General features: G+C 39.5%; 1 protein-coding gene and 1 long non-coding RNA gene across 15 annotated transcripts in view; one reads left to right on the top strand and one right to left on the bottom strand.

Moving 5' to 3' along the window:
- Positions 1–24,371, top strand: part of LIMCH1 (LIM and calponin homology domains 1) — a 315,692-nt gene that overhangs the window by 32,378 nt on the left and 258,943 nt on the right. The window lies entirely within an intron of this gene.
- On the bottom strand, positions 18,035–22,313 carry LOC139082323 (uncharacterized). Its single transcript, XR_011538220.1, has 3 exons — positions 22,094–22,313; positions 18,571–18,657; positions 18,035–18,337 (listed from the first exon to the last, which is right to left on the bottom strand). It is a non-coding gene; the product is annotated as an uncharacterized lncRNA (long non-coding RNA).

The following is a 24,371-nucleotide window of genomic DNA, read 5'->3' as shown; positions in this document are numbered from 1 at the left end:
TAAAGTTATTTTTTAAATATTCTTTTAAAAACGTACTCCTGAAATTCTCTTGAGAATGTCCCACATTGTGAATGAGAACCGTGTGCCAACTTGAAAGAAGATTAGCATGTCCATTTTCCTTCCCGCATTAGAGCAGATTATTGTTTTACCAATAGATCTTTAACATGAGTTTTTCTGGTCCTGGGGATACAGCAGTGAACAAAACAGTGAAAAAAATCTCTGCTCTCATAAAGCTTACATTCTAGTAGGGGGAGATAAGAGAAATAAGCAAAATATATAGTACATTAAATAGTGTGAAGTGCTGTGGGGAAAAATAAAGCAGAAAGGAAGAAATAAAGTGTTGGAGGGTTGATAAAAGTTTAAATTGAAGGCTCAAAAAAGACCTCAGTGAGAAGATGACTTTTAATGTAAAGACATGAAGAAAGTGAGGAAATGAGCCATGTAGACCACATAGATGTTTTGCAGAAAGCCTTCCAGACAGAGGAAATTGCATATGCAAAGGTCCTGAGGTATCACATGCTTGGTATATTTCAAGACCAGTGAGGGATACTGTTTGCTTGTTTGAGCCTCAGATAGAATAGCTAATTTTCATTTGGGTCATGTCGTAGGAAAAATACATATCTTTAACTCCTGGAATCACACTCAGTTTGGTGAGAGACTTATACTATGAGAGACATGGGAACTCAGCTTGATGGAAGGGGCAGTCTTCTTCCATCTTATCCAGTACCATATGCTTATCCAGTAAAATGTCCACACTATTCAAAATGTCATTTTTCTCTCTTTTATTTTTTGGTTAAGCACATATGGTTTATATTGAATTTGTGAAAGGCAAGTTGAATGTGTCTACACAGTACATTCATAACCGAGATATCGAGTGCTGCCAGAAAAGGATGATTTCTTCTTGATGACTGCCAATCCTCTCTGGCTTTCCTTATTTAATGCCCGCTCTCCTACCTGCCTGTGAGAGAAGTGGCCGGGACGAGTATCCTGTCTTTATTCTCTTTGGCAGAAGACAAGAATGTGGCAGCTGCTGTGGGTAGTAAATTATGATAATTCTGCTCTGCTTTCCATGAATGTCATTTTCACTGGCAATAAAGTGTGCATTAGTAAAGTCTGTGGGATTGTTGCACCTGGTTTTGGCATGCCCTTTGATAAAGGATTCCTTTATTATAAGATCCTAAAAGGCACCCTCTTTAAACATACCTGGTGAGGAGGACTGGCCAGTTATGCAGATGTGTGGTCTAGTTACTCACTCGTGTGCAGCCAGTTAGTCCTATGCTGGAGGCTACATGGCTGAAAGCTCTGCTGGAAATAAAAGAAAATGAGAGTTTCTCCCACAGAATAGCAAACTGGAGTTTCATTTGGAGCTTTAATACCTTATAACAAATACCGTGGCTCTTAAACTATATCACAAAAGGAAAAACACTTTTATCTTGACCTCTTCAACCTATAAAAATGGATCCCTTTCTTAACTATCTCGACTTATATGTATGACTAAAAACCGTAAAACAGAAAAAACCTGAAGATGCTGGTACAAAAAAACATAAACTTTCCTTTATTCAGTATGTATTTTTATCATCTGGCTCAGACTTTTTCATTTTTAGGAGATGTCGAAAATGGAACCTTTTCAACTGAATTATCTCAGGAGCTATTTTTACTATGTCATTAGGAAAAATAACAATGGTTTTGGAATAATGTAAAATGTCCTCGAGTCTGAGATATGTGGGCTTCAGTAGAAACTTTATATCTGAGGGCAGCTTTTTATCCCTGTTTTGGGGACCGAATTCTTTGTCTATGTAAACTTAATTCGTGTAGTTTTAAAGCAGCTACGTAAAGAATTTTCCTTCCATTTCTGGAGTATACGATGCCAAAATTGGTTCTGTTTTATGTATTATTGACAGTTTGCGACTGAGCCCCATGAGCACGGCCAGGAGAGGATTGTTGAGTCCCGTGTTGTGGGATGTTAAGGAATGAGCAGTTTTTCAGTGGGACCCCGGTTGTGGCATCCTGAGAGAATCAGAAGTTGGATTCTTGGGTTACATTTAAACTTACCTCCTAATGAAAAGGACTTTTTATTATACTATGAAATGAGAATGCAATATTCATTTGCTTGGAACCTGTTAAATTCTTAAATTTCATATAGGAGGTACAGAATAAAGACCTATTGTGGACTAAACCTAATCTGAAAATCTCTATCATACTTCTCTGTGAGCTGGAAAAGCTGTGCAGCTGTACTCTAGGTCTTGGTATTTAAAACCTTTGGATTTCCTGAGATTGGTAGTGGAAGGGAGTGTAGAAGTGAAAATGCCAAGGAAATTACTGCTCTTCTTGATCTGGGATTGTAGGGGCTTCTGTGACCTTTAATTCAAGATTCCTTATTATGAGTCACCTCATGTTGCCCTGGAAATCACATGTGTCGGAGAGCACCTAAAGAGCTTCCTCATGCTTCTGTAATTGGGAAATATGTAGGGCAGGGTGCATGATTCAGAGAGCATCTTATGTGGCTGCAGGAGTCTGAGAGCTTGGAGACCTGGCAGCAGGCCGTGGCATTTACGTGTAGTGTTCAGAGCAAGGGCGCTCCATCCTGCCTGCATCCATGTCCAAAAAGAAACGAGGGAGCTAGCATGAGTCTTCCTTAAAATCTGTGTAGACTGTCATCAAACCTAAGTTAACAGCCTCACTTCCTTCTCTGGACCAATGGACCAGACATACTCCTGGATGTCTGAGAAACTGAGAATTGCAAACGCATTTAAAGACAGTATTAGAGCTCTGCCAGCGTAAGACAGGACTGCCAGGAACATATTCTTCACAGTTCCAGCACCTTTGCTATTTTAAACCAGTTTCTCATTGAAAAAAGGGAGAAAAGAGAAAAGTTTACCTATGTTGTATGATTGTCGGGCATCAAATGTTAATTTTAGCAAAATGATTTGATCTGACTCCTTGCAGCTTACCTTGGAAAAGAATAACTTGATATACCATTTTATACTTTAAAAATGGATTTCTTTATCAGCTGGATTAGTAGAGGCAAGTATACTCAGTGGTGGCATTATTATTTTTATTTTTGACTTCGAGAAGAAAGGAAAATATACTACTCTATTAAAATACTTCTTATTGGCTACATCTCAATTTCCCCACTCTTAGGCCTGGGCATACTTTTATGCAAATCTTGAGTGTATTTTTTTCCTATTATGGTTCCTTCTTATCCACATTCATCCATTCAGCAGATAATTTATTGAGCACCTATCATGTGTCAGGAACTTTTCTATCTCCTGGGGATTCCTGCCTTCAGGGACTTATATTCTAGAAGGGAAAGACAAAAAAAATTAAAAAAGGTAAATATATATGTTAGAGTGATAAGTGCTACGGAGAAAAATAAAGCAGGGCAGTGGTGACAGAGTATTCGGGAAGGAAATGTGCTGTGTAGTTGAGGTGGTCTCACTGAGAAGATGACATCTAAGAAGAGATCTGAAAGGGACAAGGGAGAACGCCATAGGGATCCCTGGGAAAAGGGCCGTTTTGGTAATGGGAACCAGGAGGAAACCAGAGTGTGGAGAGGAGGAGGAGGAGGGTGAAATAGTAGAAGATGCTCTCCAAGAGGTCATGTGCCAGATCTATGGGATCTCATAGACCAAAGGCAAGATTTTGGACTTTTTCCTGTATGTGTGGTATCCTAGTATGATTACTGACTCTTCTTCTGCCTGATCTCTTTCATCTTCTTCCTATACCATCCCCATTCCTATACCATCCTGACTTGTTAAAGTTAAAAAGAAAACAAAACAAAAAAACCAACCCAAAGAACAATGTGTTAAATGCAAATGATTGAAATCTAGGTGTCTATTTCTATTAAAACGCTTCTTTATATGTGTCATTTGCTGGGGAAAGCAAAACATTTGCTACTGACCTATTTAAATGTGCTGAGCTCAGTGCTCTTCCCAGTTCAACAAAATGTACTTAACCCTCTGCGAGGATAGAAGGTGGATCTATTGTTTGTTTCATAACTGTGTTGTGTGGTTTTTTGGTTGTGTGTCTGGCTTTGATGTTCATCTGTATCAGGGCATTTTTAGAAGGTAAGCTCTGGGAATACAGGTATGTTTTTGGTATAGTGGCTATTGTAGTTGACTCCCTGACATCCAGTCCACCCCACCATGGTCATTGTGGTTGACTCCCGTATGGCCAGTCCCTCTTACTAAGCCAGTCGTGGCTTTCCTGCGCTCCTTGCCAGGGATGGGTTAAAGAATGGGCTAGGGACTCAGTGATGGTCATGGCTGAAGTTGAGGGAACTTCTATGAAGGATTTCCTTACTTCTAAGAAAGAAAGTAGCTTGCCTTTCTTCTCATCATTGCTGTCTCTGTGTGTGATGCCTGGAACCACTGCAGCCATCTTGCTACCAGCCTGAGAATGAAGTCAGTACTTTCTCAGCTATGGAATCATCCAACTCTGGAGCCCACCCACTTTGGGCTTTTTATGATGTGAGATAATATATATCCTTAATGTTTGAGGCAGGTTTGTTTGTTTCATTTATGGCTGAAAGCATCCTAACGGATAAAGATCTGTTAATTTCCATTCTTATAGCCCTTCTCAGAATACATTATATGGATTTACACTTAGTATTTTCCAGGAATATTTAGCTTCCTGGACTCTCGAGTTACTGAAATAATTTAGAAGATTAAAGTAGAAACATAGTTACATTAAATTGCCTTTGTATAATATCTAGAGTTTTGTATACAGGAAAGGACTATGATAACTTTGTATGTTTAAAGAGCTGAAAGGACTGTTTAGACAATATTAATTTATGCTAATGATCATTACTCTGCTTTTTAAATTAACAACATCTGAACTAGCAATAGTAGAAAGGGAAAGGTAAATTTCAAGATATGAACCAGTGCCTGTAAGCCAGATTCACTGGGGGCTGTTCTGGCATAAATCCAGATACTTTAAGAACTTAAAAAAGACCATTGAAGAACTTTGGATTTATCCCTTTATCCTGTTCATTTACTAAGAGTATCTGTAAGCACGGATAATACTGGCAAATTGAGACACCAATATACAAGGATTTTATGGTGACCAGAACTGAAGTCTCATCAAATTCTGTACTTTTCCATCATCCAATCGAGTTTAGTGGGTTAGGAACATTACCACTATACTTATTTTGAAACAATAGTCTTGGTCTGTTAGCCTAACTCACATATCTGTTTTAGTAGTTATAAATGTTTAGAGAGGAATTTTGTTTCTCAAAAGGGGAGTGAGCAGTTAAAATGAAAAGTTTGGCCAAGACCCTGGGAAAATGCTAACAGTCAGTGTCTTTTCTGCGTCTGCACTGAAATCTGAGCGGTCCAGGAGTTCTGCACAAGGTAGCTTTGTGCATATTTCTCTGGTTGCTGAGCCTGGAGTGAGCTACTTGACAGGCCTCTGGTAATCAGTTCCAAAGGACACACTGTTCTCTTTCACAATCTTGTAGGGAAAGGTGGACAAAAAAGTGTGAAATTAGTATTCTCTTCCCAAGTGCCCCCATCTCAAGCATAGCATTGCTGCGGGATACTGACAAAGGCTTAAAAATACTGGTCTCTCTTGCCTCCTTCACCCCTGAATACAACAAGTAAACAACCCCAAATACCTAGCAGGAAGATAGTTCCTTTTTTGTTTCATCAAAATCCAGGAACTTCTTGTGTTATAGTGTCCAGAAACGTGAAAGGAGAATTCTATGAGAAGATTTCAGCTGAGTAACATTTACAGGGTACCCATTGCTGTGCCACCATGTGATGTGTTATTTAAGCTTTGCAGAGATAAATTAAAGTTTGCTTTTGTCTCCTTGCCTGCTTAAAGGGGAAAGCAGAAGCATGAGGTGTTATTATAAAGTAAGGAGGTTGATTTTCATGTGGGGCTTAGTACAAATAAGTCTCATTGCTTCATCTCATTGTTTGCTCAGAAGGACGTGCTGTTTTATACAATACAGACTTTTTTTTTTTAAGATTTTAATTTTCCTTTTTCTCCCCAAAGCCCCCTGTACATAGCTGTGTATTTTTAGTTGTGGGTTCTTCTAGTTGTGGCATGTGGGATGCCTCCTCAGCATGGCCTCATGAGCGGTGCCATGTTCACGCCCAGGATTCGAACCGGCAAAACCCTGGGCTGCTGAAGCGGAGCGCGTGAACTTAACCACTTGGCCATTGGGCCGGCCCCCAGACTTACTTTTTTATTTGCTTGTTTTTTATATTAAGACTGCTTGAGGGGACAAATAAGAGAAAAAAAAACCCCATAAAAATAGAGAGGATGAAAGAGGTAGGGGAAAAGAGAGAAAATTTACAAGGAGAGAAATAACGTGATTTGCCTGAAGGAGGCTGGGAAGAGAAGAGATGGAAGAAGTTGAGATGCATTCAATTAAAATAAACGAGGACAGTTCTTGGTTGAGGGAAGTAAAACTCCAATTACAAAATCTTGCATGTAGCTGGTCAAATATGGTAGATTCTAGATCTACCTTTCAAGAGAAGAGGTCATTATAATAAGAATATAGGCTAATGGTTAATGAATGCTTATCATATATGTGCCTATACTGGTGAGAAGCAAGACTTTATGTATGTTATACAGCTATAGGGAAATTACAACCCTGTAATTTCCATCTAGCTCCTGCATTGATCCTATATATTTTTCAATCCAGTACATTTCAGTTGACCTGCCTGTATGTTGAATTCCTACGGCAAGCTTCATTAATCTCATTAATTCCATGCTCATGTCAACGGCTGAGAAGAAAAGTTGGAATTTGGATGGATTCTGTTGGATGAAAAGATGGAATAGTAGGAAACTCATTTCTTTTCCTTTCTTTTCTTCCCACCTTCCCTCCCTTCTCTCTCTCTCATTTTCTGTCCAAATACTTTGCTTTAAAGGACTATTGTAAAAACAAATTGATTTTAAATATTTGAGATTTAATGTATTGGGGCAATTGAGAAATGTTTGATATGGGGTATAGGTACAGGGGAAATGGTAATGGTTTTTATATGCTTAATAGTCTGTGCCTGAGCCAGGATAGGCTAGATTATGCTTCAGTAACAAGCAACCCCAAGATCTCAGTGATTGGCACAGTGGAAGTTTTTTCTCACTCGTGCTATATATCCAATATGGGTTGGTACCCAGCCTCACAGAGGCTTTCTTCATGATGTCTCTTGCCATAATCACCCTTCCAATGGGGAGGGAAAGTAACTTTTTGCCAGGAAATGATTCATTGTCCAAAGCAAGTCCTACAGGATGCCCAACTGTAGAGGGGACAGATAAGAGCCGTCAAAACATGTGTCTGAACAGGAAAGCCAGAACCAATGAGAGCTAGTACTATTCCTTGAGAAAGAGCAATATCAATAAAGGTTAAGGTGAATGTAGTGCCAACCACTTGAGTCCTGTGCTGCCCCTCTGAGAGCATCTTCTTTCTAAAAATCTGTGAACAGAATTTGATAAACCAAAATTGCATATGGAGTCAATGGCCAAATAAGTGATTCCAGGGCATGTTTGTTTATTCATTCTTTCCTTCATTCGTTTGTTTCTTCATCCCTTCAATAAATATTTGTTGAACTATCATATAACAAGTACCTAATGAAAGCTTCGACATATTTATTTTCTTGATTTTTATTTTACTTGTATAATCTTTGGTGTTTGTTTCTTTAACACATTTTTACTGCCTTGTCAATCTCTTGTATGTGTGTTTATTTTGAAACTATTGTTTTTTTAACTTCCTTTGGGGTATGGACCTGATCTGTTTTCCTTACCATACTATCCAGATGTGTTTTTACTAAATATTTGAAAATCAAGGAGTAAGCATAGTGTATTGGTTGTATTTTTTCTCAGTATTTCTATGAAGCAGTTTTGAAAAAAAAACTATCCTAATTTATTAACATTTTAATTAACATCTTAAAATTTTATCTGTTATACATAAGGATAATTTTTCCCTTGCTGTTTTACTTATGAGTCAAATGACTCTATTACATGTCATTCCAGTGACTCAAAAAATCTCTGAATAATGAGTAAAATTGCTCTGAGAGGAATCTCATTTAGACAGTGAAACTGGTATGGTCTTTGAGTGTAAGTAAAAGTGTTTTTTTCGGTAATCAGTGCTCCCTTGGTTCATCTTTCCTTTGTGTTCTACATTCCCATTGCTTGGCCTAACTTATAATGTGGTTCTGTAATTTTGTCTTCCTCAGAACTGGGTGAACACAAGAAGTATCTTACTCATCTTTGTAGTCTACCATCCCTCAAGCTTCACACCATACCTTGTACGTAGTAACTGTTCAATGAAAGCTTATTAAATGGATTTGATTTTCATCATGTATAGTAGTTGATCTTTTGAGGCAATGCAATGCTAAAAATAAACCCGTAATTATTTAATAATACAGAAAGCAGTTGCGGAACAAAGTCTGAGGAGAGATGGGACAAGAGAGACTGCACTGAAGCATCTCTGTATGGAATGTTCTGGATTATTTAGATTGTCTTAATGTGTTTCAAGAGAGTACTTTGTTTCTCTGCCTGTATAAAATTAATGTTCCTGAAATTAAAAAAAAGAAAAAAGAGCGAGTTTTCTGATGTAATGAAGCCTCTATCAATCACTTGAACTTTCTTCTTAGGAACTTCAGTATCTTTGTTTCAGGAGGGTGGTTGAAGTAGATCTTCTGGGACCAAATCCAGTGTTTCTGCCTTGAAGAAATATAATTAACTGACATTTTAAAAGCTGCTTTATAGGCCTGTTCTGACTCTGGACAAAAAATATTACTTGATTTATAGTTTATGAAAAGTCTACTTTCAGAATTTGTATGTTTTATGGTAGCTCTTTTAGTTGATTACTTTCATTTTTATCCAGTAAATTATCTAGAACAACTGTATGATGTCATCAGAAGCTTAAGTTTTACTTCAATGTACTTGGAAGGCTGGAGCACAGGAAACTGTCTCACAGTGAATGTGTGCACAAGAAGAAGGGAACCGGGAATGATAGCTGCCATTAATTGATTTCCCTCTTACTAGGGAAGCCAAGGGTTTGGATATTGTTGGATCAAGTTATTGAAATGTCAAGGATTTTGTTTTGTGACTTGGATTCTCTGAATCCGAAATTCTCTGAATTTTGCCCTAAAAGAGCCCAACAATGGATTACAGTGTCACATTCTAAAGACGCAAGATTTTTCATTAGCATTAAAAAAAAATTAGCAAAAGGTCTGGATAATCATACTTCCTTTGATGTGTATGGTAATAATTCTAATTCAGGTGAGCTGAGGCTGGATATGTATGCATTATAAAAGATTCCAACAAGGACAGAATTTTAGATTTCAACTAAAAGATCTTCCAGAGTTACTGTGCTTCGGGAAATTTGATTAAGAGTTGGTGACATTTATTCCCAAGCCATGGACATCCTTGGCAGTTTGAGAATATGGGCAAGTGTGATCTCTATGCTTCCAGGCATATGTGACTATCATGGCTAGGTGTTTTAAGGTGTTCTTAGGGTCTCGTATGTCAGTTCAAGTCGATGTGCCTTGTGGCTTTAGGATCCGTCAGTGGAGCCAGCCCCACTTTAATGATAATGAGTCCCTCCAACTCTCTAGTAAAGAGGTCTTGCATTGGTCCTTGTGTTGGTTCTTGGGATTCAGGTAGAAGAAAGAAACTCCTTCATGAGTCCAGACTCCACACTGGGTGCTTCCTGTCATCTTCATTCTCCACGTGAGGAGTCCTGGAGGGAGTGGTCAATGTCCATAGGTGAGTAGCATCAGTGTTGTCATTTGGCCTATCCATGGCTTCTGGGGAAGGTGCCAGGCTAAGAAAAACAAAACAAAACATGACAAAACCAAACAGCCTAGGTCTAGACTTGAATATTTAAGTATTTTCAGCCATTAGCCAATGGCTGTTACTCTCCTAGGGTCTTACAATTCAAACTCCAGGCTACTAGTGCTCTGGATATTTCAATTTATCACTCAACAGATCCACTAAGTGCATAATGCTGGGCTTAGTTTTGTGGGTGTCGTTAAAAAAAGCTCTTGGAAACAATGTAGAGGAAGTATTTATAAATTTATTGGCCTGGTCTCATTTCAAACCTCTCTTCACTCAGTGCCTTGTCCATAATTGGTGCTCAAACTATCAGGTTGAATACGTAGGAATGAGTACCAGGCAGATTTATTAATAGAAGGCTCTGAACCCAGCAAGCAGCAGGTGGGCAGGGTAGGGTGACTGCCTGGGAGTGCTTTAAGGATGCAAGGGTGTTAAGAAGTCAAGACCTCTGGGCTGGTGAGGTCAGAGAAGGCTGAACAGAGGTGGCTGGGTTGGAGAAAGAAGAAGATCTGATTTTTTGAAGCTATCAGTCTGTGAAATTTTCTTCAGAACACAGAAATGCTTGAGTAAAGGATAGGGTTTTGCAGTTTGATAGAATTGGGCTTTTGTCCAGGCTCTGTAACTTGTTGGCTGTGACCTCGAGCTGGCCACATAGTGTCTTTGGGCCTTTGGCACAAGTTTAATAGTTGGGATAACATTATATTTGCTCAGTATTATCTTGAGAATTAATAATGTCTGTGAAGATGGCTAACAACGTGTGTGTGTATAAAATTTAATTTTATGATTTATCGAGTACTGCTTAGTACTAGGCTGTATTCTCAGCACTTTCCAAGTATTAACTAATTTAATTTTCGCAGCTACTATTAGGTTGGTATTATTTTTCTTGTTTTTCAGATGAGGCAACTCAGGCATTGGCCAGTAGCATAATGTGCACATAGTCATCCAGCTAGTGAGCCGTGGAGCTGGGCTATGAACCCAAGTGCTCAAGGATGAGCCAGTCCTCCAGATGCTTAGAGCCACAACACTACCTTTTTTTTTTTTGAGGAAGATTAACCCTGAGCTAACATCTGCTGCCAATCCTCCTCTTTTTGCTGAGGAAGACTGGCCCTGAGCTAACATCCATACCCACCTTCCTCTACTTTATATGTGGGATGCCTGCCACAGCATGGCTTGCTAAGCGGTGCCATGTCCGCACCTGGGATCTGAACCGGCACACCCCAGGCCACTGAGAAGCGGAACGTGCGCACTTAACTGCTGTGCCACCGGCTCAGCCCCTACAACACTTCCTTTAATTTGAGCCCCTACTGTGCATATCAATGTTGGTTCAACTCTACACTGAAAATACCAAGATAGTCTCTGCGTTACTTTAGTTTTTGTCAGAGTTGTCATTTGCCGCTCTCCCCCTTTTAAAAAAAACTTAGAGCAATTTTGGGGGTTAAATTTTTAGTGTTTACTGGTTATATTACTATACTAGTCACTTGGCCCATTAGCCTCAATTTCTTCAGCAATAAAATAGGGACATCATATGTCTTAGCAGATTGCTGGAACAGTTAAAGGAGAGAATGTATATGAAAACAGTAAACTGTAGGGCATCGTAGAAATGAGGGCACTACCACAATATTTAATGTACTGGCCTTGATCAAATGCAGCTTTATTTCCCTAGTGACAGCATATAAAGAATAATTAAATCAGCTAACATTTGTTAAGCATCTATGATGTCCATAAGCACCTATGATATTTTAAATTTATTTTTGAGTCTCATCTTACACAAGGATTAGGTTTTAAACTTACAGTCAGTGTATGGGGTGAAAAATGTATATAGTAAAAATTATCCTTAAAATACCTTAATGTCCACCCTTCCTCTGTTGAGCTTTAGAATGTTGACTCCGGGGACTTCGTTGCTTTTGTTCGCTGCTGCGTCCCAGGACGTCAGAAAGTGATCAGTACATATTTGTTGAATGAATTAATAGTTGATTTGCATTGAAGGGCCAGTTCTCTGAAAAGGTAACACCTTTTAGTGCTACGTCCCATTCAGTGCCGTAGAAGGCTTGTCCTAAGAAATACTCATGGAAACTCCCTTTGTGGAATCTGTAGTGTTGGATTTCTCTAACTTAATGTAAGTATAACACAACTCCACTGTGTATGTTTTTGTGCTTATCACAAGCTGCACAACCCCTGTTACTATCCCAATTCAGAAATGGTGAAACTGAGACTGAGAAGAGTCAAGAAACGTGTCCAAATTCTCACAGCCAGAGCCTACCTGCTGGCCCCTAAAAATATGCACATTCTCATGTTAAAAATGCCAGGTTTTCCAGTCTTCCTCCTGTAGCCAATTCTGTAATGTCTATTTGCCCTGAGCAAAAGTAGAGAATGGATGACAAATAAGAAGTAAGCAGGGTTATTTCTTGTGTGATTCTATGGAATTAAAAAGAGTAGTTGAAGCAGCAGGTGTTGCTTCTGCCTAAAATAACGTCTTCGTTTTGTTTGGCCCTTTCTTAAACATCTGTGATGGTTTGAACTTTTGGGAGTTTGCTTGGATGGTACTGAGGGTAAGGCTCCAAGATGGAACAATTATTGGCCCCGCAACTATTGCCATGGAATCTTCTAGCACTTAAATTTGTCCTGATGTTTCTGATAAGTTCCAAGGATGATCAGCAGTTTGACTCAACCAATGGCCCAGAATAATATGTCTGCATCTGTATCGTGATCAAAAGTATTTTATGAAATTTACTAGCCTGGACTTGGTCAGCACATGAGTTGTGTGTGGCTCAATATGAGAGAGTGTGCTGCTTTGTTTTGAGGACTTTTTATTACATAAGCTTAGAAACTTGACTTGAAATTCCATGACTTTTTATTCCTGAAGTGATGCCAGGACTTGGCTTATTTTTCATGCCAAATTAAAAAAATATTATTTGTAAGCAATTACATGTGACTCATTATTACTCATGAGTACCTGAAGTCAGTGGCTTGAGTTTTGAGTCAGTTCATTAGGAAATAGTCAGCAAACAACATTCCTTGGTGCTCCTCTGGGTGAAAAGTATCAAGGGGGTTATGCAGCCAGTAGACTTCTTTCCATTATGACATTTCATATTTGAATGACACACCATTTAGGTTGAGTCAGAAAGTGTATCCAGTGATAACCAGTAATAGCTTGATATTGGGTAAATGTTGACTGATTTGATTAATCTTTTAAAAATCTGGACATCCTTGCTGTAATTAAAAAGCTGCCACTTATACCTAAATGGGGAATGGTGGTGATTTGATAGCTGTAAACTGGTTGGGTCTTTATTCAGACCTGTGTTGAAATTCACTTATGGGCAGTTCCTATAAATGATGTCACAATATAGTAACGTTGTATCAGTCTTTTAGAAGTTCATTCTTGGCTCTTTTATTCCAATAATGTTGCCAGATTTTACAGCTGCTGTGTAATTTGAAACAACGTGAAAATTGCCCTGTTTACTCATTCCAAGCAAAGGGCTAATGCTAAATTAATGTTCATGTTACAAGTTGATTGAATTAAGTAATAGCCAACTTTATTTACTCTTCTCTGGTCCTTTTAATTAAAGCCTTTCCCCCAATGCAACCATTTTGATTTCAATTCTTTTAAAACCAAAGAGAAAAAATCCTAAAAGTTACTCCTTTCTCCTTCATGTGCCTCAAAATAGCTAAGAAAGAGTAGTATGTTAGGAATTCCTGAAAATGGAGTTATGAAAGGGCTTTATGTCCTATGCTACCAAAATCCTTTTATGTAAACTGGGAAAAACCCATCAGATTCTGAATGAAAGCAAAGGAAAAAAAAAGTCAGGGGTGGTTTTAGTGGAGTGGCCCCAGAAGATGAATGCATTTTCATTGTGTTGCCTTTGAGAAGCAAGGGAGGTGGTGATACCTGTATACTTTCCCAGGAGGCTGTATTTATGATTCCTAGGCCTTATAGATTGCATCTTACACAATGTTTGATTCTGCTCTCTTGTCTTGGTTAATTCAGTCTTCACATTCTTCAGTATAACTTCTTTTGGTTCAATTAAGATTTACACTCCTCTCAGTTTACTTCTACTCTTCTATTGAGGCCTGTGTTATTGGTGCTGTAGGAAAGAAGGATTCCTTCCTGTTCCCATTACTGTTGTTTTTTATCAATGGCCCTTCTTTGCCTTGCCCTGAAGAATCTGCCCTCAAACCACTTTACATCTCGACCTGGATGTGATAGTTTTGCTTGGGTGCATTTAAATAAAATGTGGTGAAAAATGGAACTCCTTGTATTCCCTGCAAAGTAGCACTCATCCCCCCGTGTTGTCAGTCACTGCCAGTAGGCCCCTCCCTCATACTTGGGATTCAGTGAGACGTATTTGGGACTCAAACATTTTGGGGTTAAGTCATGTGCTTCTATTCCTGCTACATAATTGGTTCATTAGCCTGTCTTCTGGCATTAGTCAGCTCATCCCTGGATTAGTGAAACAGTTCCTTTGAGTTTTCTCCATGCTTGCTGTAAGACTCGAAAGAGTTACTATCCCCTTTTTGCTGAATCACAGACACTTTTTTTTTTTGACCACTGTTGATTTCTCTCTGCTCTGTAGGAAATTTCTTATAGCCAATGACCATTAACCTGTTTTGTGCCCTGGACCCTTTGTTGTCTGGTGAAGCCATGGACTGTCTCTCAGAATCGTGTTTTAAATGTACCAAATAACATATATAGTGTTACAGAGGAAGACAGTTATGTTGGAATAAGTTATGAAGATATTAAGTTTATGATATAGTCATATATGTGGTTTTTTTTAACTGATTAAATGACAAGATTCAGTGGTGGGTCTAAGAATGACCGTAATTTTAAAGTATTGGTGACAGTAAAAGATGTTTTTGTTATCTACAATTATAAATGTGACAAAAAAAATTTGGTGACAAAGTCACAGATTCTAGAAATACTACTGTGGTTTATTAATTGAAGGAAATGTTGAATTTTGTCAGATTAAGTGAAATAAAGATGTAATTTTTCTTTTTCCAAGTTCACGGACACCCTCAGTGTGATCCACAGATTCCTACCTGTCTATGTATGATGCCCACTTGACCTTTTGCTTTAATTGACTTCCCTGTAACACAGCCCCTATTTGCTTGGGACAATGGTACCACCTTGTCTTTCCATTTCACCTTCCTGGTCCTTGTTCCTCCCTGGTCTGACTCTGCCCTGACCCTGGGGCCAGACAAACTAATCCCATTCTGGAAGGCAGCTGTGCTCACTACTATACCACCAATGCTGCACAAACTAACCCCATTCTGCAGTCTTTCCCATTGTATTTGTAGATGTTTATACAGCCCAAGAAGTTCTTCGCCACCATCAGGTTATTTCTTTTCCCTTCTGTTAGACTCCATTTAAGACTCAGTCTTCTCAAACTCAACCATTGAGTAATAGCCTACATTTGTAAAGCATTTTTACAGTGTGTATTTTAGAGTATAATATTTCACCTAGATGTCTCACTTGGTCTTAAGAGTAAAGAAAAATAGACATTATTTCCCATCCATCCATCCATCCATCCTTCATTCATCCATGCATCCATCCACCCAATGTTTATTGAGAGTCAACTATGTACCAGGTACAGATATAGGCACTTGGGACATGGTGGAGAAATGCTATCTGACTATATGGTATGGAGACCTAATCTAACCTTAGGGATCAGGGAGGGCCAGAGGCTGAGAGATTTGAAATAAGATCTGTAAGATCTGGTGGAAGAGGGTTGGGGGTGAGGAAATGGAGGAAATGTTTCAGGTAGAATAAACAGGAGGTATTTTTCTACTGATGAGGAAGGAAACTGTTGCTCAAAGTTAAATTACTTGTCAAAGCCATCCAACCAGGAAACTGGGAATCCTTATCTCTTCACTCTATGCCATCCCAGGGTTAGAAATGACATTATTCTCTGTAGCGTTTTGCTTCTATTGACTCTTCATGGCTACATATGGAATTAGCCAATCTGATGTATCTGTTTCCTATCTTTCCCTTTCAAGTTGGATATTCATTGAGGAAACTTTTATGTGTGGGTATTTTTTTTTTTTTTTTTAACTCTAGTGTAAGTTAAAATTTGGTGAACTCGATCGGCACGTGGGGAAGATTGAACATTACATGATGGTGGTATGAAATAGTAATAGTTGACGTGTGTTGAGCCTTCCCTGTTTACAAGGCACTCTTCTATATACTTTACACAGTCACTTGAGATAGAGAATATTCCTGAGCAACACAGGGGTTGAGTGTCCTGACTTTACAGTGTATCTAGAACATCATCAGGCTGGAATTTGAACCCAGGTAGTCTGGCTGTAGAGCCTATTTTCTTAAATTACTAACTTTATACTTGGGGATAATAGATAAGAACTTGTACAAAGCCCTTTGCTTGCATGGCCTTCTAACTCATCATGGCCAAAGTTATCATCAAAACTTATTGGCCATAAATTACTATATTGATATTTTGCGTTTTCTCAGTCAGTTCCCTTGAAAGTTTAAGAGACCTTCAAACTTCACTTCTTCCTCTTTCCCTGGTTTGGCCACAATGCCATTCATTCCCTGGTTGACACTTACACCACCCACTCCTGTTGTCCACCACCTGCCAATGAGCTCAGCTCCTAGAGGAAGAAAGGCTAGCCTTGACCCAGGTTGAAATGCCTATTTAAAATAGATTGCTGGGAATGTGCATTTTTAAAAAGCCAACTCTATTAGCAGTGGTTATTAGCTATATCCAATTTAGATTAAGTTCATTTTTTTAAGATTTTATTTTTCCTTTTTCTCCCCAAAGCCCCCTGGTACATATATTTTGTTGTGGGTCCTTCTTGTTGTGGCATGTGGGATGCCGCCTCAGCATGGCTTGATGAGCAGTGCCACGTCCACACTCAGGATCCGAACCGCCGAAACTCTGGGCTGCCTAAGTGGAGCGCGTGAACTTAACCACTTGGCCATGGGCCGGCCACTAAATTAAGTTCTTTCTAACAAATATTTTCTTCTACTTTGAGGCAGCGATCCACAGCTCTCATCCTCAGTTACGCACTGGAGTTGGTGCAGTTGAGCAACGATTTATTAGGTACAAATTAAAGATTTCATCTGGAGCTTGGTTTGCCTCATGCCTCATGCAGCCAAATATTTTTATTGTGTCTAAGAAATGGTGCAGTTGAAAATTAGACGATATTCATAAATGAAATAGAATTACATACTGAAGATATTTGACAGCTGTTGTTCCAGGTGCTCAATTACATATCTCAATCCATATCTTCCCATCGCTTTTCAGATCTGAAGACTTTTAGATAATCTCAGTATCTGTAGAGGTTACTTAAGGATAGTAAGTGACTTGAGGTTTTATAGTCATAGGGGGAAATAGAGGTTAAATGAGAAACTCTAAAATATCAATTTTTAGGGCAGTATTTAAAAAAAGCATATGGTAATTGGGTCAGTTTATATATGTGTGCACGTGTACGAGAAAGACACATGCATAGGAAAAGGGAAAATGTTTTTTGCATTATATTCCAATACTGTCACATATTAGAATAGTGCTTTATAGATGGAGATATGACCCTTACAGAGGTTAAATGAGTTGACAAGAGGCTCTGGGAGAGTGAGGACAGAGTTAGGATTGAGACACATCCTTCTGGCTTCAAGTACACTTGGTCTTTGCCTTCTGGCCAAACAGATGGCAAGAAGGATCTACTATGTCACAGGGAAAAAAAAGGAAATAGAGAAGGTGTTCATCTTGGGGGCCAGTGTGGTGCAGTTGACTCTAGATTTTTTTTTTTTAAGTTCAGCATGACTCTGGGCTTACCAGTTTTGTAGCCTGTGTAAGTTACTGGACCTTGCGACGTCAAGTATGGAGATCCTCATACCCCCCCGAAAGGTTTTTTGAAGATGAGCTTACCTACCACCTCTGAGATTGATTGAAATTGTGTACATGACAGTATCTGGTACTTGATAAATGTGAAATTCCCTTCTCCTTCCTTTACATACTGCTCTATAAGTTGTTTAAATTTTTCCTGATGACATTATTTGTTTTCTGCTGAGTCTTCTTTGTCTTATAAAACCTTATAAAGAACCATTTTATTGTATGCAGCATGTAGACTTACTCAGTGAAAAAATAAAGCAGAGCTTTTGTATGTTGTAGGGTATCTTCCAGGAGATTATTACCTGGCAAAATGGTTTGAAGTCTTGTGGATCCATGAAGATGCCCTTTACAATTTAGCTTTCAAGAAAACAGCAAAGATATAACATAAACACGAAGAGAAACAATGAGACGTTAACATCTTATACTATTTATACTTGTGGCTGTGAATATTTATTTAGCATGGTTGTGATTTTTGTTATGGAGTGGTTAATGTTCAGATCAGTTCCACATAATGGAAAGCTGACCTCAAGTAGAAGGAGGATAAATGGGTTAGAGAAAAAAAGACTAGCAGAGGTTGCTGTGGTTTATAAAAAGGAAGTGGTTGGGGGAGAAGATTGATGCCTGAGGATTAATAGACCAGGAATAGCTGGTGCAGGGTTTCGATGCAGATCTTGAGGGTGATGGGCGACGGGGCCATGCCTCCCTCCGTCCTGGTAGAATGGGAAATATCATTAGAGGGTAATAAATATATTTAGTTTAAACTTCAGTTCTTCATGTTTATGTGAGAAAAGATAAGATTACAGATTTATTATAATTCATTCCCAGAAATATCTGGGAGTGAATAAAGAACGAAATAATCCTCTATTATTCATATTAGCAGGATGGGGGATGCAGGGAGAGAGTGTGTGTGGACAATATAGTACAATGAATAATAAAAAAATACACTGATGGCTGACAGACTCCCACAGAATCTTCTCCTCTGCTTTCTGCCTGACCGTCTTGGCTGGACAACACTGGACACAGCTGAATCCTTAGGGTGAAGAATGGAGATGGGTTAGAAGAGACAACTTACATACGAGTGATCATTGATGATCTTAAATTTAAAGGAAACCTTACCCCAACTTTCTCCCTTAAAAACTATTTTCCTCTCAACTTCCCACACTCAGTGAAATATACTTACAAGCCTCTAATGCCTGACTTGATCCTCACTGTAATGATTAGAGTCAGATGTTTAGACACACTAAGCTAATGCGCTTTCACTTGGCCACAGCCGAGACCATAAATCCATATGACAGATACTGGGTGACTGCCATTTTTGTTATGAACATGAATTATGTCGGACCTGGAGCCTGATGCAAAATTATGCATTATGTTGCTGTGTCAACTAATCATCACGGAAGCCTCTGTTTGATGTTTGTCCTGATTGTCTAACTTCAGGAGTATGAAAGGCAATAAAGGGTGCCAATTTCAAATTCAGATGTCAGCCAGCGTGATGATAAAGTTTTATAAATTTGTGCTTTAACAGAACTTAAATCTTACAAGTGGTTCTCAATATATAAAGAGGTAAATTGTTAAATGCTTTTATAGAGTGTTATGCACATATTGCACTCAGAATATTCAAAAAAAGAAAATCTTACCAATAAAATGGCAAGTAAACATAATAGAGTGATTAGGAACAGGGAATCTGGAATCAAACCTTAGTTTGAGTCTTGTTCCTGCCACTTTGTACTTGTTTAATCTCTCTCAACCTCATTTCCCCCATATGTACAATGGGGACAGTGTAATACCTGTTTCATAGAGATGTTATGACAATTGATTGAGATGATGCATATAAAGGCTTTAGCCTAGCATGTTGTAAATGCTCAAGAAATGCTAGCTGCAATTAATAATAATGATAGAAATAAATAATAAAGTTAGCCCTCTTTTTTTTTTTTTCTTGTGCTGAAGAAGATTCGCCCTGAGCTAACATCTGTACCAGTCTTCCTCTATTTTGTATGTGGGTTGCTGCCACAGGATGGCCACCGACAAGTAGTGTGGGTCCATGCCTGGGAATTGAACGCAGGACACTGAAGTGGAGCATGCCGAACTTAACCACTAGGCCATGGGGCCGGCCCTGAAAATTACCACTCTTAACGTCTTGAATTTATAGTACCAAAATTCATAGGGATTAATGTCTGTTGTTATTGGTGTTGATGTTGTAGAACATATTTATTTTTGCCTTTTAGTACTCTTTAAAGCAATGTGGAGAATGCCAATAGTGTGTCCTGAAGGTTTGTTATTGGAAGGTTACCTGACATTATTTTTTTTTAACAACTAGTTAAAGTGAAATTTTTGTTTGTTTTGTTTGTTTTTGAGGAAGATTAGCCCTGAGCTAACATCTGCCACCAATCTTCCTCTTTTTGCTGAGGAAGACTCGCCCTGAGCTAACATCCATGCCCATCTTCCTCTACTTTATATGGGGGACGCCTGCCAGAGCATGGCTTGACAAGCAGTACATAGGTCCACACTCGGGATCCAAACCGGCAAACCCTGGGCTGCTGAAGCAGAACATGCGCACTTAACCACTGCGCCACCAGGCCAGTCCCAAAGTGAAAGGTTTTTTAAGGTTTCCATACCCTCTCTCGTACCCTTCCCTCCTTGAAGAGAAATTTGGTGGCAACAATGTGTATATGATTTTTTTGTTTTGCTAGCATAAATATCTAAATTCTGTGAGTTTCTAAGAGCATGCTGCAGGAGAAAAAGAACAGGACTAGAAGTCAGAGGTCTGAAACCCACCCTTGCCCGTGCATCTGTCTTCAGCTGTGGAGGACAGATTTTGGAAACATCATCAGCTCTTTGATGCTTCTGTGGCTCCAGTTAGTCCTTGCTTCGTTTGTCCGCATGTCTGGTATTGCTATTTGTGTACATGTCTGCTATTATGCTTGGAACACCATATGGTTGTTAAAAAAAATAGTAGTTGCCTATGCACTAGACTGTGAGTTCTTGAGGGTATTTTATGTAGTTTTTATTCCCAGTGCCCAGCATGGAGGCTGGCGCTGAATACTGACTTAGTAGAGATTTGCTGAATGAGTGCATGGCCAGAATCAAGGCATGACTGCAGGCTTACTTGCTGGGTGGTCTTGAGCAATTTACTCACTTTTTTAAACCCACAATTTCCTTGTCTCTTACATGAACATTCCACCTGATTTGTCTCCCACAAATCATTGATTTGAGCTCGAATGTACAAATGTGAATATTTTCTGTAAATTTCAAAATGTTGGGCAATAGAAGATAATAAAAAAACTTAGTCACAATGTTGAAACCCAAGCCATAACCTTTATCCTGCTGTGGTTTATAGTAGTGAGAATTGCAAACAATAGAAACTCCTATCACTAGGATATTTGCTAAATAATTGATGCTACATGTTTACCATATAATACTGGGCAGGTGATAATAATATTTATTGAATTTTTAATTATGTACCAGGTCTTGTTTTAAGCATTTAACAAATATCTCATTTAATCCTTACAATGTCCCTATCAAATCTGGATTCCATTATTCTTAACTTACAGATGAAATAGAACTATATGATTAGCATAGATAAAGGTCCAGAATAATTTGGATATAGATAAAAATCAAGTGGAAGAGGGGGCTGGCCCGGTGGCGCAGAGATTAAGTTCATGTGCTCTGCTTCGGCGGCCTGGGGTTCACTGGCCCAGATCCTGAGTGCAGACCTAGCACCACTTATCAAGCCATGCTGTAGCAGGCATCCCACATATAATGTAGAGGAAGATGGGCACAGATGTTAGCTCAGGGCCAGTCTTCTTCAGCAAAAAGAGGAGGATTGGCAGCAGATGTTAGCTCGGCTAATCTTCCTCAAAAGAAAAAAAAACAAAAATTCAAGAGGAAGAGCAGTAAGTAGAGTGTCAGATACATTTATTAAACAGAGAAGAACAACCCTGGTAGGTCATCCACCAAAGAATTAACAGTGGTCATCTCTGGGGCCCACATTTACGAGGAAGATTTTGTTCTCTGTAAGATACTTTTCTATTTGGTTTGAAATTTTTTTTACAATGAGCATGTATTATTTTATAATCTATAAAATAAAGCAATAAATGATAGTTCTAAACAAAGGAGACTTTTGATGTCTTATTGAAAATGAAAGATACTCAAGATTCCTTCTTTTTTTCTCCCCCTCCCCACCATTTTCCTTGTTTCCTGGCTCTCAGCACTTCATGAGTATTTGACTTTCATTTGCCATATTTGTGAGGGTGAGTGAAGCTTTAGCTAGTAAATAATATGAAATCTCAGTGAATGTATAAAAGACTACAGCTTTTTGACCAGCAATTGCCTCTTTCCATTAGGGCACAAACTCTCTAACTTTAAACATGTAATGTACCAAATGACTCTATCCTAGATTATATGGAAGTTGGAAAACTTAATTAAATCTGCCTTCTCCATTCACTGGGCATGAGAAGGTCCTCAACCTGGGTGAGCTGCTGCTTAAGCAGCTGGCACTGGAATCCTCTGGTCACCCATGTACATATGTAGATGAGAAAAAAGTCTGGGTCTGCTTTCGGAGTCCTTCACTCAGTGCTTCCTTCCGTGCCAGTGACGTCGCCAGGCCTCCAAGAGCCACACCGAGGCAGTGAGGCGGCAGCTCCTGCCATCCGGTTGGCGAGCCTCCTAGGCGGACACGTGCACCTTGTTGCCCGTGGGATTCCAACTCTCATTGTTGCCTCAGAAACTTTTGTTCCTGCAGAACTTTCTCACACTCACTGGCCCAGATGTTTGCTGAATTCCAGGGCTAGTGTGTGTGGTCAGGCAGCCAAATTCCAATTTTAGAATGCTGCTTGTGACCATGAAACTCTGTTAACTCAGGCTTTTAAAGGGCTGACGGGGTGAGTGCGTGTGTGTATTGTGTGTTGGGGAAGGGACAGTAACGAAGAGCAATCAACAAGCGATTTCCAAGCAGAGAACAAACATAAATTTTGATTTCCAGAAGTTTTGAATGTTAGCAGTCGTAAAACAAAGGTATCTGTGAATTTGAATGGCCCTGGAATTATAAGTCATGCACATTTCACAAAGGGTTGCACTAACACAGTCTTTCAGAATAAGATAGCGCGTGTTTTGCCTCTGAATTTCCAGTTACTTCACAACTTCCTTCAGTTATGTGTCTCAGAATTGGACATCGGTTCTAAGTCATAACATTCTTTCTAATGCCTGAAATAAGCCTTTCTCCTTCTGAAACTTATGGCGGCATCTGCTTTCCCTTCCTTCCTCCTTTCATCCTTTCCTTCCTCCTTCCCTCCTCCCCCCCTTCCTTTTATATCTAAGTGCCTCTTCTTTGACAGGTATTGTTATTGTCTTGAGGCTGCAACTTTGAACCATGCAGACAAGTGCCCTTGCTCTCAGAAACGGATATTCCACTGGGGACAGACAATAAATAAATGAAATAAGAACTTCAGATAATATTAAGTGCTATGAATAAAACTAAACAAGAAAATGTGACGGGGGGGGGGGTCTGAGAAGTGGAGTGGGGAGGGGACTTGCTGCTTTTGATTGAGGGGTCCAGGGAAGCTTCTCTCTGGAGCTGACCTTTCAGCTGAGACCTGAATGATGGGATGTTATGGGAGAGACTGCTGGCCAGACCTGGGGGCTTCAGCTTTCTGGTGTGTAAATGGTGGCAGGAGGGGCAGGATGATGATCCCTACCTCATAGGTTGATTGGCATTAACTTGGGTAACATGCAGGAATGCCCAACATAGTGCTTTGGCACATAATAGCCTTAAATTATAATAAAAAATGTCCTCCCCCACCATAGTTTTCCATGTGTGTTAGTTGAAGTAGTCAGCATATCATCTGTATAAAAATCTGTTGATGGTAGAGGCCAGAATAAAGGTCTACCAGGGCCATGTTTTGGATTTAGGGTGTAGGACCGAACAAGATGATGCCAGAATCTAGCCTGGTCTCTTGAGATTGCTGGAGGGGTTAATTGTGTTCCATTATTTGCCAACTTTATTTCAAGAGTTGGCTAGAACTTAGTTATTTGATAGATGAGTTGGACATAGGACTTCACAATATGAACCACGCCTTAGGCTTACTTAACTCGATTCCTCCTCCCCAAGGAGGTGAGTTGCAGGAAGCTCTGAAGGCAGGGCCAGCACGCTAGCCTCAGGAGGCTCTTGAGATATGCTCGAATCTTGGCAGGGCCTCCACCACCGTCCTCGATTCTGCAGTGCAGAGCATGGAAGAGTTGGCTTTGGCTTGGGGAGATGTGACGGCAGGTGTTGCCTTGTGGCTGCCAAGTGCTAGATGATGGAGATTCCTCATTGCAAGAATGCTGGAGAAAGCACATTTTACTGTACTTGAGCCAATTTTAATTTCTTCTTACTAGTCGTAATTGTTGTAGACTTTATTTCAAAAGCTGCATTCAAGGTTACTGAAGTAACGCAATAACTAACGCTCACATTTGTATAGCATGTACACCCTGACCTGGATCTTTGGGCCTTTCATCAACCCTGGTGGTTGTAGGGTTAGCTCAGGAATGGCATCCCCAGGTAGTGTTGCAGAGGATCAATAAGGGCTATTGACGCTGTGATGCTAGACTTTTGGGGGTTGAGTCCGGGATCTACCACTAGCTGTGAGACCCTGGTTGACTTATTGAACTACTCTGTGATCTGTTTCCTCGTTCTAGTGAGGATCTTAGTGGTCACCTCCGAGGAGTGCTGTGAGGATGAAGTTAGTGTATGTAAGCTCCTTGGAG

The sequence above is a fragment of the Equus przewalskii genome, chromosome 3 (genome assembly GCF_037783145.1).
Source record: "Equus przewalskii isolate Varuska chromosome 3, EquPr2, whole genome shotgun sequence".
Lineage (NCBI taxonomy): Eukaryota > Metazoa > Chordata > Mammalia > Perissodactyla > Equidae > Equus > Equus przewalskii.
The sequence above is the reverse complement of the archived record's forward strand: the minus strand, read 5'-3'. Positions and strand labels throughout refer to the sequence as shown.